This window comes from Vicia villosa, unplaced genomic scaffold, assembly GCF_029867415.1.
Source record: "Vicia villosa cultivar HV-30 ecotype Madison, WI unplaced genomic scaffold, Vvil1.0 ctg.001287F_1_1, whole genome shotgun sequence".
Lineage (NCBI taxonomy): Eukaryota > Viridiplantae > Streptophyta > Magnoliopsida > Fabales > Fabaceae > Vicia > Vicia villosa.
The window spans coordinates 384,938-392,260 of NW_026705561.1; the positions used below are offsets into that span (position 1 = coordinate 384,938).

Sequence of the window (7,323 nt, forward strand, 5' to 3'; positions counted from 1 at the left end):
ATATTCCTTTTCAAGGATTTGTTAAGGCTTTGAATTCAAATTTGCACTCACATTAATTGGATGGATCAAAGTTCTCAAGCATACAAGATTGGAAAGTATCACATGGAGTATGGTAGGTTATTTCCAAGATCAATGAGTCATTTGCCAAGACTTTGACTTTTGGTCAAAGTCAACATGGAAGGTTGACTTTTGACCAAAGTCCTTACTGTGCTGCTGGTACTCATCTTTTGGCACTTATTCAAATATTGCAAGAAGTGGTAAAGGATTGGAAAAGTTCTAACAAAGTATAAATTGGAAGAAAAGGAGATGCAAGTTTTCTTTTAGGAGACCATTCAATTACATGTTACAAAATTCAACAAAGTCAAGAATCAATTTAAGAGCTGCACATGTAATCGGCCCTGCATCAGTTCAGAAAAATAGTAGGCTAATCAAAGAGCTTCAATTACAGAAAAATCCAGGAAATACATTCAGCAGCGTCACCTTTTATTCAAACTCAGTACAACCGGTTCACAAATGAGATGCAATAAACCATGTTCAGCATCTAACTCAAAAGAGCCTCAGATAATCAAATTCAAATCAAGCATATACCGGCAACGACTATAGACCTGCAACACTCATGATGCACGGATCCAACACGCCAACGCCAATCCACACTAATTCATAAACCCTTCAAAATAATTCAGTTGTCCCCTGCATCAATAAAACAAGTCAGTATATTCACTTCTGACTGAAGCACCAAAACCAGTTCCACAATCTCCCTTGAAGTCAGAAACAGAAATCAGAACTATAATTAACCTCCTAACTCTTTCTATAACCAATTATCAACACACTCCTAATTTTCAACCTGTTTCTAACTCCTTATATATAACAAGTTATAACTAACCACCAAATAGTTACCATTCTAACTGCCGACTAACTGCTTCTAACCAATCCTATAACAGTTTCATACCAATCTCTAACTACCTGCTAACCCCAAAAGAATAACAGAAACTCAACAGAATATAACATAAATCAGAAAATTAAGAGTGGGGCGAACCTTGAATCTTCTTCATCTTGAACTTCTATAAAACCAGAACCACCATTGCTCAGATCCAATCACTACTCTGCTTCTTCACTCACCACAATCCTCCAATGACCTCAACCATTCTTCTCCACAAGGCATCTTCATCATCATCAACCACGCTTCAAGCTTCAACAAAACTTCAAGAACCTCTCAATCTTCACCACCTCTCTTCAATCCTCACTCTTCTCTCTCACCGAATTCATATCTTCAACCATTAACCATAACAGAAAGTCACGATCACCTCCAAAAACTTCATCAAGAACCTTCATCGCTCTGAATCTCTAATAACAAACACAGAAAATCACCAAATCAATCTCTCTCGAACTTCAACCTTCAATAACCTCAATCTTCATCAATCAGTTTCAACTCACAACAATCTTGAACCTTCATCAACATCATCACGCTATAACAAAATCAACAAGAACTTCAGCATCAACTCAGAGAATCGGAAGAGAAAGGAATCGAAATAATTGAAAGCAGGAAGGTGAACGATACCTGGATTTCTCTGGTTCTTTATCGTTGCCGTCGAATTGAATAACCTCCGGTCGGAAATCGGAGCGAGGAAGACGTGACGAGAGCTTGATTCGGAGAGAGTGAAGGATGATCGGTCTAGTGTGAGGTGAGAGGCGAATTTGTGTTTCGTTGTGCTATGGTATTGTCGCAGCGGCGCAATCGATCGGGGAAGGGGAAGGCTACCGCCGTCGCCGTTAGCGTTCGAGAGGAGAGAGCTTCTTCAGGTTAATCCCAATAGCCATACTTTGACCTAATTCCCTTTTGGTCTTCTGCTGAATTGAATTAATCTTGTTTTTTAACATAAAGTTTAATATCAATTTTAATATAAAGTCTATATTAATCTAAGTTTAATTTGAGGATTAACTGGATTTAGTATAAAGTTTAATTGAGATATAAAACTGGATCTGATTGAAATTAGCATAAGGTTTGGATTAATTGGATCTGATTAGAAAATTTGTGTTCATGGATCATGAGGGCCTTGACCGAAATTACTAGTTCCACACCCCACTCTGAGCCCATTTCATATGTTTTTGGCCATTAGAGAAGCTGAAACAAAAATAACCATGGGCCGAATTGCTATTCTCACACCCCTGAGCCCACTGCGCCATTTTTGGTTCTTTCATAAAATTCTACAACAATAAAACTCTGTTGGGCCAACACCCTGGGCCCAGCGCCTCACTATTGGCACCCAGTATTTCAATTTCACACCTCCCTGTTTACTTTTTATTTAATTTCTAGTAGATTCTTTTGCCATTTCTATTTTAGTAAATAATCACTAACTTTTCTACTATCATCTTGAGACTTTAATACAATTTTAGACATAAAAAATAATCACTAAAAAATATTAGTTTTAGGCTATTTGTTTTAGTCTTTTACTTGATTTGTAATTCAATTCCTCTCATAAAAATCAATATAAAAATAATAGTCTTTTTTAGTCATTTTTTGTACTATATTTTGACTTATACCTATATGCTTGTATGTCAATTTTTGTACCATTGTGTTGCTTAATTCTTGTTTCTAATTGTGACTTTATTTCCATGTTTCCTAACTTTAGGTAGAAACTATGATAACATTAGGATCTAGAAATTCCCTTTTAAACACTTAGGCTAGTTACTTCATTTTAGGATAGTTTGCTTTTCCTTTTTCTTTTCAACATTAAAACATTAACAAATAGAGATGCGAATCACATTAAGAAAGTGATAGAGAAATGAGTGGGATTCATTCCCTAATCTGTTTCTCAATCACTTAGTGGCATAGAAATGAGTGGGATTCATTCCCTAATCTGTTTCTCGGTCACTACTTAATGGGAGAGAAATGAGTGGGATTCATTCCCTAATCTGTTTCTCGAACATTACATAATGGGATAGAAGTGAGTGGGATTCATTCCCTAATCTGCTTCTCGATCATTATACATTTTTATGTGATTCGAATCGCAAAGTAAATTCCCTTAAAAAATACCCAACCAAAAACATCTAAAACACTTAATAAAGGCTCAGACCTAAACAAAGTAAGGAAGTGATGCGAAGCCTTGTATTGGGTTTTGTTCATCATGGAATTACATCTAAAAGACACAAACCAATTTTCTCTCTTCTCTCTCTTGCCTCCGAGGCATTCTTTCTCTTGCCTTCAGGGCATTCTTTCCCTTAATCGGACACGTTATTTCCGCTCCATTCCCAGCTTAAGACTCCAGAGGTCGAGCGGCGGAGTGCGAATGTAACTGTTCAACTAAAAAAAAAAAACTAAAGAGCCGAACTACGGCGCTCTGATTCCTGAAAAGGATACGTAGGCATTAGGTCGCAGGGCCTAAGCGAGCACAACTATTTATAAACCTTATTTTCCCCGTGTTTCTTCTTCTTTCATTTGCATGCATTCCTTTTGCATTAAGCTATAGATTTATACACCCTTAGAATAGAACAAACATAGGTGGATACCATCGAGTACGATGGGCGTGAGGGGTGCTAGCACCTTCCCCTTGCGTAACCGACTCCCGTACCCTATCTCTGGTCGCAAGACCTTTTCTTATCCTTTCTTTATTCTAGGTTTTCTGATATTCCTTTCCCTCTTTGGGATAAATATATTGGTGGCGACTCTGTTCATTTTCGCGAGCGTGCGACAGGCTTGCTCCTTCGGAAGATCTATAGAGATCCGGAGGCGGTTCCTTCAACTGAGCTGGATATCAGGATAGGAACAAATATCTTCCACCGATCTGGGGGCATCGGGAATAGGAATGTCTTTGAACTGATCTGAGCTATGCTAGAAAATAAGTAGAACAATCCTCTTCTGATTCAAAACATCAGGATAAGCGCCTGTAATGACTAGGCGAATATTGCTCTCTAGGGAGCACTTGAATCTGGATAACTTTCCTGCAGAAAGAGACAAATATGATATGATTTATGCATGATGCATGTATGAATGTGTACGGAATAACGTTTCCGAGAAGGAAGACGCTACACGTTTAGAGAATGTTATGCAAATGATGCATGATTCGGACGCTGCTCAGGGAGACAACGGAGGAGCACTGAATTGCTAAAGCAGTCCTGGAGAGAGTGTGGAACTCTGTGGGGAGGACAAGATGAGTGACCAGAAGTCACAAACTGTGAGTTGGCAAAGATAGATCAGGGATCTGCTAGAGATGATCAAATCTGGATGCGAACTCTATTTAGGGAATAAACCCTGCTTGGGGATATGAATATCCCACTTAACTGTTTGGGGAATACCCCAACAACTTCAATGGAGAAGCAAATTCTCGACACTCTGGGGATATGGAGATAAGAGCAAGTCATGGAGACAACTCTGATGGGGAGCGACCAACTTGCTTGTGTAGGACGCAATCCGCTGGGGAAATCCTTGACGGACACAGATTCTGCTGATGATGCATGTGAACCTCTACTGAGTAAAGACTCGGTGGGGAAGATGAATACTTCTGCATAACGATCCACTGAGGAGATAAGAAATCCGCTGGGGATAAGGAACTCGGCATAAGAACCTCTTGTTAAGACAACTCCACTGGGGAATAAGATGACTCTCTTGGGGAAAGCAGGTCAATCTGTTGGGGAGAGAAACACTCTACTGGGGAGAATGAGGAATTCGGGCAAGGAACCTCATTAAGAGCTCGCTGGGGAATCAGATATCATTCAATCATGATTCAACTGGGGAGAAGATATTCCACTGGGGAATGAGGCTTCTGAAGCACGGAGATTACATTGAAATGTGCTTTGCTGAGGAGATGAGAATCTTGGAACAAAGAAAACCTCATCTAGATGCACTCAGCTGGGGAATGAGTATACGTCACTTGGCTAGATCTGCCAACGCGCTTATATGGTGTACTCGAAAGGATGTACCCGCGAGATATACAGATGAAAATGCCCCAGGATATAGCATGACATCTTCAAGGGGTTCCTCATTGGAAAGAGGATATCGATGCTCACCCACAATGGGCAAATGCAAGAGCTAACAGATTGTCCGACCTCTTGGCTTTGAAATCTTCCAAACACACAATGGATTCGATGAGCTGACAAACAAACAATGATTAGAACACCAAACAAGCATCAACCGAAGCATCGAATAGACATTGGTTCTCCAAGATAATGCCACCAGGAAGTGGACTTAATGGGTCAAGCAAGTATTGACTTCAAAGGGACCAAACAAGTATTGGCTTTCAAAGAATTCTGCAGATTCTCATCGACTGTGAGGATGCCAACAGGTACTGGACTTTCAGTCTCTGATGAATGTTGAGGATGGCGATCCTAACTTCCTGAAGGTCTTCGAGTTCATTAGTTGTTTAGCTCACACCTGAACTTTAAACTGAACACCTCCTGATGAGGATAAAATGCCAATGCATAGTGTCTTGCCCCAGCCTACAAGGACTTTGAAGAAATTCGTCTCGTAAGGACTTCTCGAGATTTGTGCTATCATAGCCAAGTTGCCCCAGTATCCTTAATTTTGGTACCATGCCCTGATTGACCAGTGTTGGAGGTAGCTTCAAATGCACTTGGGTGAATGCCCCTGATTTCTTAGCACTTTGAGAGATTCTTCGAATCTTGACCTGATTGCCTCAGATTGAGCGAAAACTTGCTCGACAAAGTATTCAAACGCTTTGTGCCCCCTGAGGGTGATTAGAATTTGAAATATTCTTGCTTCAACTCAACGGAGCTTTGAAGACAACTTGTCCTTTGGGAGGAATAAAACTTTTCATCTGAAGTTCATGATAAAAACTTTCTTGATGTCGAGCACTTGTTCATATGCAAAGAATGTTTATTATGAGAAATATAATTCTAATGCAAAGAGTATGTTTATCTTGAAGTTAAAAGAAACTTTTTGAAAGGATGTCGTAACATCGATTTTTTTTTGAAACAAAGATGGTGTGATACCAACTCAAGCATTTAGCGGATCTCCTAGGAGTCAGTTTACTGTATTCTCATGTATAGTCTGCTTTCGAATTAAACCTGCTTCAGTTAGGACTTTTTAGGGTTGTAACGTGGCTAAGTTCACGGTTTTTTTAGAAAAAAAGATTTTAGGCTCAAATTATTTGGTGCTCACCCTCTTCGTGATGTTCTCCAGTCCTAAGTTCAGTTAACTTGACACGAGCATTCATCTTTCAAGAGGAGTCTGGAAATGATTGAGGAGTCAGTGAGGTCTTCTGGACACGGCAATCACTTCACCTTTTGTTTTTGGTGTCTGATCACACGACTTTGTTCTTTTGATAAGGATTCTTGTTTTGTAATCCTTGTTTTTCTTTCGCTTTTCTTTTTTTTTGTTTCCCTAACTTTTGCCTGGACAACTTCTTTTGAATTTTGATTTGGATGTCCAGCGGGATGCCCTAACTTTTGCCTAAGTCACATGTTTTCAAGTTGTTGACTTAGCGGGCTTTCTTCTTTTTTATTTTCTTTTTGATTCATTCTTTTCTTTTTTTGAACAAGTCGTGTAATCCTGAATCTTAGATTTGTTGGAAGTGCATAGTGACTGCCTGAGTTCTTGATTGATGAAGAATTACCATTTTGGTATCGTCATATTTTGACCTCCTGTTGTGAGGGATAAACCAGAGAAACTTTGATGTTGGTCTCGACCTCCTGATGTGAGGGATAAATTTGTTTTCTCGACCTCCTGAGGTGAGGGATAATCGTTGTGGATTTGACTTTCCTCAATCTGATGCGAGGGATAACCATTGTTGTATCCATAGACATGCTCCTGATGAGCTTTGAATGCTCAATCAGGTTAACTGAATACTACCCTGCCCCTGGGTTAAAAATAAGGGTTTTTTCTGAATAGAAAAGAAACTCCTACTTCGAAGGCTCAGCGGGGTTAACGAGGGTCTATCTCCCTTATATCTCCAGTGTTTGGGAATTTGAAACAATGCCTGTACATCATCAATAGGGCTCTACTCAAAAGCATACCATTTGAGGTTATTGGTATTATGTTCATCATTCTCCCTACGGAGTTATCATGCTTTATTAACAAGAGTTGAGTATCACAAAAAGCATAGAGAAACATATAAGAGCAAAAGCGAATGGATTTTTTCAAGACAAACATATCCAATGCATTATGATTATAGTTAAAAAATAAACAAGTTTTGCATGCAACAGTATTGAACAAAGCAAGAAAGCTTAAACATGAACATGCATGATGAATTAGGAATTGCCAATGTTGAGGAGATTCTCTCCGTATGGACTTATTGCTTCAGAAGATCCGTTGCGTCAGAGGAGAACTTCAATTCTGGACTTCAGTTGCAAATGTGATAGCCTTTGGGT

General features: G+C 39.3%; 1 long non-coding RNA gene across 1 annotated transcript; it reads right to left on the reverse strand.

The window, feature by feature from the left end:
• Window positions 1-1,164: 1,164 nt before the first annotated feature.
• On the reverse strand, window positions 1,165-1,835 carry LOC131634395 (uncharacterized). The gene is made up of 3 exons (XR_009293532.1): window positions 1,559-1,835; window positions 1,395-1,447; window positions 1,165-1,200 (listed from the first exon to the last, which is right to left on the reverse strand). It is a non-coding gene; the product is annotated as an uncharacterized LOC131634395 (long non-coding RNA).
• Window positions 1,836-7,323: the final 5,488 nt, after the last annotated feature.